The following is a 9788-nucleotide window of genomic DNA, read 5'->3' as shown; positions in this document are numbered from 1 at the left end:
GTTACATACAGAGCCCCCTGTGGGAGCTAAGGCTGGGACTTGGTGGGAGTCCCTCCACCATGTCAAAGGATAGAGCCATGTTTATCCATTCAAGCTCAGTGCTCTTGGTTATTAGCTTCTCCACTCCCACCCTGCTTCTCCACTCCTGCCCTGCTTCTCCATTCCTGTTCTGCTTCTCCACACCAGTCCTGCTTTTCTCCTAGATGAACTATGTTCATGAGTCGTCTTCTCAGGATCTGTTTTCAGAACCCAAACTCAAGACATCCTTAGCCTCTTAACATCCCCACCCCCACCTCCCTCCCCACCCCCCACTCCCACCCCCAGCATCATTCTTTTTCTATTCATTCCTACTTGCTGCCTCACACTGTCTAGGGAGCAGAAGCCAGTTGCTATCCTTATTTCTCTCACATGGCCCAGGTCTTCCCTGGGGTTTCCCTTCCATACACTCCTGAAGCCAAACTTCAGAGGAGGTCCCACCTCCACAGAGGGTACAGGCTGACTACTCGGGCTTTACCTTTCCCAAACTTGAGCAAGCAGGGACATGACCCACCTCCCAGGGCGTGGGACAATGGGGCTGTAGTCAGAGACAGTTTCCAGGCCCTGTTCAGACTTGTGCTGGTGCTGAGGCAGGTACTTGAGGGATCAGCCCTGGGTGTCTGGAGGGGAGAACCAGACAGACTACCTCAGGGAAGGATGCCAAAATCTATAAGTAAAGGCCCTTTGTGAAAAGAGCAGGTCTTGGACCAGCAAGTTTCTTGAGGGATCTGTAACACAAGATTAAGACGTATCCACCTAAGGTGCTTTGAGTCAAATTTCTTCCATCATTTGGTGTCACCTCACAAGGGAAAGATGCCAGATGGTCCAGGGAAATCTTTTGAAGTTGTGGAGGCAGTGATTCCCCTATCTGGGTCCATGTGAACTTGAGATTAAAGGACTCGTGTTACCATTGTCTACCACATATATGTAGTTTCCTAACTGGCCTAAATTTAACTTAAGAGGGAAGGGTGGGGAAGGAATAACACAGCCCAGGATGGCAGTGTGGTCCTGGTCCCTCTCTTTAAGTCTCCCTCATCAGTAAAAGGGACATCTCTCTCTCTCTCTCTCTCTCTCTCTCTCTCTCTCTCTCTCTCTCTCACACACACACACACACACACACACACACACACACACACACTGCCCTTCAACTTCCTTACAGTTTTCACATCTTCTCTATGATCCCACTTATCATTTTCCCTGTGGTCTCCGACCTCCATACCAAACCCCTCCTCTGAAGCATGAGGACTCCTGGCTGCTGCTGTCAACTCCCTCCTCATGTCACCTGGCTATTCCCTCCTCATGTCACCTGGTTGTGGCTATTCACTCTTTTTTTTTTTTCAATTTGTCAAGCTGTGACTGTTTATTAACTGACCAGATTACAAAAATACCATGGGTGACACCTTAGTTCATCCGTCTAATAAGCCTGTTTATCTGGTCTTCCCTGTTGCCAGCATCTCCACCTTCTACAAAGTGAGTTGTCTTTTTCTTCATTCCACCTTGTGGAGAAGATAATTTGAAGGGCCACAGGAAGTTATTTGCTTCCTTGAAGCGTTTCCCAACTGTAGAGATCTCATGAATTAGATCCTCCATGCAGATGATGCCAAACTTACCAAGAGACCGAGCAATCAAGGAATTATCTGTCAAGGCAATCTGCTTCTTGTTGATTTTGCCATAGCCGCGCTTGTAGATGAGCTCGTTTACTGACTTCAGGTTGGGGTACCCCCATGCAATGTATGGTTCCACAATCCGCAGCATGTTAATTGAAGCCTTGTTGAGCTTAGCAAAGGTGCCATTGAAGATCTGTCGAAGACGAAGGAGCTGCGGAACCTTACGAACCTTTGGGCTTACTCCATTGATATCTCGGATTCTGATGACAAAGGCCATTTTTGGTTCTGCGAGCACATAGAAGCTCCCAGCTTTCCTTGCCATCCTGGCCATCCGAATCTCAGTGCAGTACATCTGCCTGTACTCCTTGTGATAGCACTTTGCCTTCTCATAGATGAGCTTCCTCCTTGCCTTTCGAAGTGTCTTCAGGGCAAACTTCTTCGGCAGGCACTTCACCTTCAACTCTGCGAAATTCCTTCGCTTTTTCTTAAGGGTTTCTGGCACAGCGGGAACCTTTTTCTTGAGAGTTTTTGGCCCAGCAGGAACCTTTTTCTTAAGGGTTCCTGGCACAGTGGCAACCTTCTTTTTCTTCTCTGGAACAGCCTCCATGGTTCCAGCCGCAGCTATTCACTCTTAAGGCTCACACTCAGGCTCCAATGTCCCCAGCTTTCCTGATATTTTCCAGCTACTTGTATGGGTAGGATGCCCCTTCTCTGGGTTCCTACATCACCTTATATTCTTGGTCATGTGTCATTTCATTTATATTCCTGTCTTTATGCCTTGACTAGCATGGCCATATTTTCTCCCTGAACTCTAAGACCTACCATAACCACTTTGATGTAACAAGCACTCACTAAACAATTGTTGAATAAACACCCAAACAGAAGAAAAGGGTCAAGAGTAAAGGAGATAGCAGATGAGAGAAGAAACCGCAAATTGCCATTACGTGTATTAATGGTTTGTCTATGAATATATTTTCGCATGCCTGTGGAAACGACCTTGAGGTGAGGATACTGTGGCCCACTGTGCCCACTGTGCCCACTGTGCCCACTGTGGGCAGCATCTTTTCTCTGGGATGGGATTCTGGACTATGCAAAAGGCACAATGTGAGCAGAGCACTAGTTTCATCCAGGATGCTTCTTGCCTGAGGATGTGACATGACCAGCTGCCTCAAGCTCCTGCTGAGGTGACAACCCTGCCATGGTGATCTATGAACTCTGAGCTGAACGGAACCCTTTCTGTTGCAGGACTTTCTTGGACTAACCAGTGGTTTCACTCCCTACTTCCTGCCCAGCTATTGGCCACCAGCTCTTTATTACAACCAATTAGCAGCAAGACAACCTCTGATACAATTCTAGATGGCCTCTAGGCGTAGAGGACTATGATGTGTCCACGCCTTAGATGCTTCTTCTGTTGTTGGATAAGAGGCTCCTATAAAGGCAGCTCAAGTGTTGGGGTAACTCTTTTTTTTTTAACATTGTGTGAAGGTGTGTCTCTGTATTTTCAATTGTTAATTCTATAAGTCAGAGAGTTAAATGCTAGCAGGATCTTGCTATTGTCATTTCTTCTGCCCATCACTGACCTTATATTTGTAAATGTGTATCCTTCCTCGCCTGCACAGATTCTTGAAGCCTTTGCTGAACATCAAATGCCAAATCGAACAATCAGAAACACCCTGGTACACATACAGCTGTATTCTCTCTAAATCCACCCTGCATCCAGAATCCTTACTCTGAACTCCACTCAGGGTCTCTGGCCTTGTGATCAAAAATCCAGACAAGACACACAGAGCACGGTGAAGAAGGCAGGGATAGTGTGTCACAGAAGAAAGTAGGGTGGCCTCAGGGAATGGTGTTGGCAATGTCAGGGGGACCACTGAAGAGGAAAACTCTTAGAGTTGAGAGTGGACAGTGCCCAGAGAGACCGCTGTGCCGTCTTATTTTAAGTAGACTTTATATTATTTCTTAAGGTGTGGTTTTTTTCTAAAGAAAACATAACTTCCTTGGGGGCTGTTTTCTTGTCTAGGTGACAGACCAACTCATTTGGATTTACTCTTATAGAGGGAAAAATGGAAGGTCTTTGTCCTCTACCAGAAAAACTTGAGCCATATATAGTATATTCTGACCCTTGCACAATTGACAAGGTCATGGATCTACCCAGGGCCAGAAATGTGAATCATGTCCCATTCTTTTCACCAAGAATCAAAGCCCTAGTTTTACAAGCTGATGATTATGAGGGAGGGGCGCTTCAAGCCTGCTCATTTCTGACTAGCTTTTTAACAATACCACAACTGATAAGAAATCATTAAAACTCCTGAGCTGGAGGTGACCATTTTATAAATAACCTGTCCAGGAATCAAAGGGATGCTGACATGGAGAATGAATATCACACCTGGGCCTGTCATATGCCCAAGTCTCACCCATTATCAGGCCATTGGTGCTGACATTCACAGTGTGTGTTCATCTAAAAATCAGGAAGATAGATAGATAGATAGATAGATAGATAGATAGATAGATAGATAGATGTGATAGAAAGATAAATGGTAGATAGGATAGATACATAGATAGATATAATAGATGATAAAGAGATAGATGGTTGACAGATAGATGATCGATAGATAGAATAGATAGATAGATAGATAGATAGATAGATAGAGATATGATATATATGACAGATATGATAGAGAGATAGATGATTAATAGATGATAGATAGGTAGGATAGATAGGTAGGATAGATAGATAGATAGATAGATAGATAGGTTAGATAGATAGATAGAGATATGATATATATAATAGATATGATAGAGAGATAGATGATTAATAGATGATAGATAGGTAGGATAGATAGATAGATAGATAGATAGATAGATAGATAGATAGGATACACAGACAGACAGATGTGATATATGATAGAGAGGTAGATGACTGATAGATGATAGATAGATAGATAGATAGATAGATAGATAGATAGATAGATAGATAGATAGATAGATAGGATACACAGACAGACAGATGTGATATATGATAGAGAGGTAGATGACTGATAGATGATAGATAGATAGATAGATAGATAGATAGATAGATAGATAGATAGATAAGATAGACAGAATTCTAGGCTCCACTTTTACTCTATGCTCTTTTCTCAAGAGAGGATCTGTCAGAGGCTAAACCTGTGTTTGCCCTTTGCGGGAGAGATGGAGGCAAAGGACTGGGAATTGAGAGTCGTGTGGAAGAGAAGGTTGAATGAAGCCAAGCTCTCTATCACACCCCTGCCAGAAGACAGCCAGCCAGGCAGGGCAGCCACCTCTCCTTGTCTGATTCTGTCTGCTAAGTCCTGTCTCCTCCCTTATCAAGAAGGCCCCAGCACAATGCTAGGCAAATCCCCACCCACCTCGCCCAGTCCCCTCTCCTTCAGATGCATCTGATGGCTTATACATTGTCCAGGACTGCAGGACAAGAACCTCCCCTCCCTCTCTCCTCCCCTCCCTTCCATCCCTAACTCGTTTTTTTCCTTAATAAGATTTTACTTTAATTTGTGAGAAGGTAATACTGTCTTTTGAAGATTATAACTATAAAAATGACAGATGAAATCCTTCCTCCCTTGAAATCTCTCAGATCTTCAGGCCTTCTGTGTGACCCCCCCAGAGATTTTAAAAAATTTTTTATTTATTATATGTAAGTATTCTGTAGCTGTCTTTAGAGAGTCCAGAAGAGGGAGTCAGATCTTGTTACAGATGGTTGTGAGCCACTGTTGCTGTGGTTGCTGGGATTCGAACTCAGGATCTTTGGAAGATCAGTCAGTGCTCTTAACCACTGAGCCATCTCTCCAGCCCCCAAGATGTTTTCTTTTTTCTTTTTAACGTGTATATATATGTTTGGTGGGGAGGCACAGATGTAGATGCCAGGGGTCAATCAATATCCAGTTCTTCAGTTGCCATTCACTAGATATGGTTGTGTTGCTGTTTTGGTTTGGTTGCTTTGTTTTGTTTTTAAGGAGTCTCGAGCAGACTGGAAGTTGCTGAGTAGGCCATGCCGTGTGGCCAGGGAACTCCAGGAACCTGCCTGATTCAAACACGTGTCACTAAGTATTTCTATCTCTCTCTCTCTCTTTTTTTTTTGTTCTTTCGAGACAGGGTTTCTCTGTATAGCCCTGGCTGTTCTGGAACTCACTTTGTAGACCAGGACTCTGCCTCCCGAGTGCTGGGATTAAAGGCGTGCGCCACCACGCCCGGCGTATTTCTATCTTTTTATTGAATTTATATATTTAGTATGTTTCAGGGGGAGTGCCACAATGCCCACGTAGAGGTCGGAGGACAACCTAAAGGAGTCAGATTTCTCTATCGTGTGGATCCGGGGCCTGAAACTCAGGTGGGCTGGCTTGGGGGCAGTTCCCTTTACCTGCTGAGCCATCTTAATCACCCACAGCCAGCCTTTTAGGTAATTCTGAGGGGTCAGACTCAGGTCTCCTGCTTGTACAGAAAACACTTTACGGACTGAGTATCCTCGTGTGCTTCCTGTGGCTGTGACCAAACACCCCAGCCAAAAGCAACGTGGGGAGAAAGGGGTTGATTCAGCTTAAATTTCCACATCACAGTCCATTGTTGAGGGAATGCAGGAACCCAGCAGGAGCAGAGACAAGAACTACAGAGGAACGCTACCTAACTGGCTTGTCTTCATGGCAAAATCGGCATGCCTTCATGTACACTTCAGGAGGAGGGGCCCAGGGATAGCACCTCCCACCGTGGGCTGGACCCTCCCACATCAATCATCCATCACACGAATACCCTCATAGACTTGTCCACAGGCCAATCTGATAAAGGTAATCTCTCAATTGAGGCTCCACCTTCTTCCCTGATGCTTCTAGTTATGTCAAAATGACAAAAAAAACTAACCAGCACACTGAGCTATCTCTCCAACCCTCTCACAGAGATATTTTTAATATATACATGTCATATTAACATGCGAATCTGCTTAGATAGTCCCACCCTCTACATTCTCTGGGAACCTTATACCACAGAGAGCAGCATACAGTACTCTGCTCCTCTGTTTTCTCAGTGAGCAATACTTCTGAGATCTCTCTACATCCACGCATGGAGAATTTCCTTTATGACTTATTTTTCACTGCTATATAGTCTTCTAGTCTACAGAACTTGCTCTGTCCGCCTGACACAGGTGGCTGTTCATAACAGGTACTATAAATAATGAATAACCGTAGATAGAGAGAATTCCCCAAGTACAAACTGTAGTTGCATGGAGTTGCTGGGTTAAAGGCCAATGGACTTGTACTTTTTAATAACAACTGTTAAATTGTACATTATAAAAATTACATTAACTTACACTCTGGCCAAATGCGTATAAAAGGTATGTTTCAGAATTTTAAAAATTGGAACCATACTTGCACATATATCCTTTTGTTGACCTACTATGTGACAAGCATATGCTAATTATTATCTTGTTTAATGTAACCTTTCGGTATAGTTGTAATTGGTCCCATCCTCAGAGTGGAAATCTGAGATTCATCGTTGATGGCAGAAAATAAAAGAAAGGGGAACATTTGCTCCTTCTATGGCCCCTACTGGTCTTCGTATTTCATCCAGAAGTCAAGAAACAGACGTGGCACTGGTCGGAGCTTGGTCGTAGAACACTCTCAAGGTTGTGCACAACCCTGGGTGCAGCCTGACCTGGATAGAGTCCTTGTCCTGAGAAACACCATCCTCTACGGAGCACTTCATTCTGCCAGACACATCACCCTGACAAATCCTCACATGTCCCACGACACAGGCTCTGTTATCACCTTCCATTTTCAGGAATGAGAAACTCTGAGGCTGGCACGATAAGTGCCTCTGGGTCAAGGTTACCCAAAGCATAATCAACAGTCCCAGGCTTGATCCCAAGCTGGCTACAGCAACCCACCCTTTTCCTAACCCACATGGAGGTCACAGCCTAGAAGCTTCCAGAACACAAAGACCTTGGCAGTCATCTATAAGACATCAAATTTATGATTGAGGAAAATGGAGAGCCAGAAGAGGAGGGAAAAGCCTGTTTAGTGGCTGCCCTGGACAGATTCCCTTCTCCTGATCCCCAGACAGTACCTTTTTATTCAAACATTGCTGTCATTTACATTTATGTGCCTGGGACAGCCTCAGCCCTGACCATGACAGAGTGTGACATCTGTTCTGTCCCAGACAGTGGCACAACAACAGACGTGCCGGATACAAGTCACAAGTCAGCTAGAACACCACTTGCCAGGGGGCCTGTTGTCTACCTGGTCGGTTCTAGCCAAGGTTCAGAGAGCCTGGCTTCTTGAGTTACCATTCCTATGCACTTCCTGCCACTTGTATACTGACAACTGAAGCTGGCATGACACCCACATCTGCTGGGTGCCAATCACTATGATTAAGTTTGTTGCTCCACATACTCCTACCTAACCACAGCTAGCAGCTCAGGGAGGTTAAGTGACTTGTCAGATGGGACAGTCAGTGAGGGGCAGACCTGAGTTCCTAACCTAAATATTTTTATGATTAGGTTGATCCCCGACTTTTTAAAAAATTTATTATTATACATAAGTACACTGTAGCTGTCTTCAGACACACCAGAAGAGGGCATCAGATCCCATTGCAGATGGTTGAAAGCCACCATGTGGTTGCTGGATTTGAACTCAGGATCTTTGGAAAAGCGGTCAGTGCTCCTAACCGCATAGCCATCTCTCCAGCCCCCAATCCCCGACTTTTTAGGAGCAGGATGGCACAGTGGTTAGGAGGTCGTCTTTGAAGTTACAGGAACTGATTCTCCCACTTATTTGATGAACATGGATCAATTCCAGCTTTCAAAAGCTTAAAGATATCCCTTAACCAAGGACATATTTACACTTGGGATAATGACACCATTACTTACAAGAGCCCAAAGACGAAGCTCCCCGGTGGCAATCTACAGAGGCATGGAGGGACAAAGTGTCCTTTACCTCCATTTGTTATAGTTTGGATAAGTGTTCCTTAACAAGGACAGTGTGCTGAAAGTCAGTCGCCAGCTGGTGGCACTGTTTTCGAAGGTTCTGGGAGGTGCCTGGCTGGGAGAAATGAGTCATTAAGGAGCTGAGTTTGGGGGCTATGTCTCATCCTAGATTAATATCTGTCTCTCCCTCTATCCCTATCCACCCCACCACCACCATGTCCTCCTGTTTGCCATGTGCTGAGTAGCTTCTGTCACGTGTCACCACTGCGTTCTGCCATTTTCCAAATCTAGCGGAGCTGAGGGCTACCGTCTGAAATTCTCTTCCTGGTGTTGTTTATGTGGGATAGTTTATCACACCGGCGCAAAAGCAAATACACCATACAAAGAACAAAAAACAGAGCGAAACGAGGATGGAATTTGAGAACATCACACTGAATGAAACCAGACACACAGGCACGCACGCATGAGAGACATTACTAACCTAACCCCATCTACATAAGGTCTGTCAACCTCTCTGAGACAGAGAGCAGGATGGGGGCTGTGAGGAGTGAGGAGAAGCAGCGTGGGAGTTATGGCATGGGTGTGGCGGTCCAGGTTGTTAGACAAAGGGAACTGTGTAAATGTTATGGCTGTGGTCATCAACAGTGAGAGCCGCTTTAATGCCACAGACATCTGAAAGTGATTCAAGAGGCAAGTTTGATGGTAGCTATATCTTATCAAAATTGTTTTTAGAAGGAAAAAAAATCATGTCTGTTTTGAAGAGCTGTGAAAAATTAAGAGACCGTGTTCATCGGGGCTTAACCCTCAGTGGGCACACCCACGGGCTGAAGCCGTGTTCCTGCCATCAGTAGCTGCTGGATCTGCAGAGACATCCTGGAGTCCTCTGTCTCCCAGGCAGGGGGGCGAGGGGGAAGTGCCTGTCCTCTTCCATCCTTCACTGGATGTTTGTGAGCCACAAATGAAATCCTGTGTGTGAAAATGCTTATAAACTGTTAGAAAGGAAAAGAAAACAGCGAAGCTCCTGATGGAGGTGTGATCACCGCATCTCCTCGCTAGCTGGGCCTTCCCTGTCTTCCCCCCTTTTACACCTTGTATTTACCCCGTCTGCGAGTGTCTGTCCCAGCTTGCTTGCACTCAAGGGGTGATTCCTTCGGGTCTCTCTCCTCTTCATCTGTCTGTGGAGTCGCCAGTGAAAA

At 45.2% G+C, this 9788-nt stretch overlaps 1 pseudogene; it reads right to left on the bottom strand.

The window, feature by feature from the left end:
- On the bottom strand, positions 1369-2261 carry Rpl7-ps8 (ribosomal protein L7, pseudogene 8; annotated as a pseudogene).

This window comes from Mus musculus, chromosome 15 (assembly GCF_000001635.26).
Source record: "Mus musculus strain C57BL/6J chromosome 15, GRCm38.p6 C57BL/6J".
Classification (NCBI taxonomy): Eukaryota; Metazoa; Chordata; class Mammalia; order Rodentia; family Muridae; genus Mus; species Mus musculus.
This window is presented reverse-complemented; position numbering and strand designations above follow the sequence as displayed.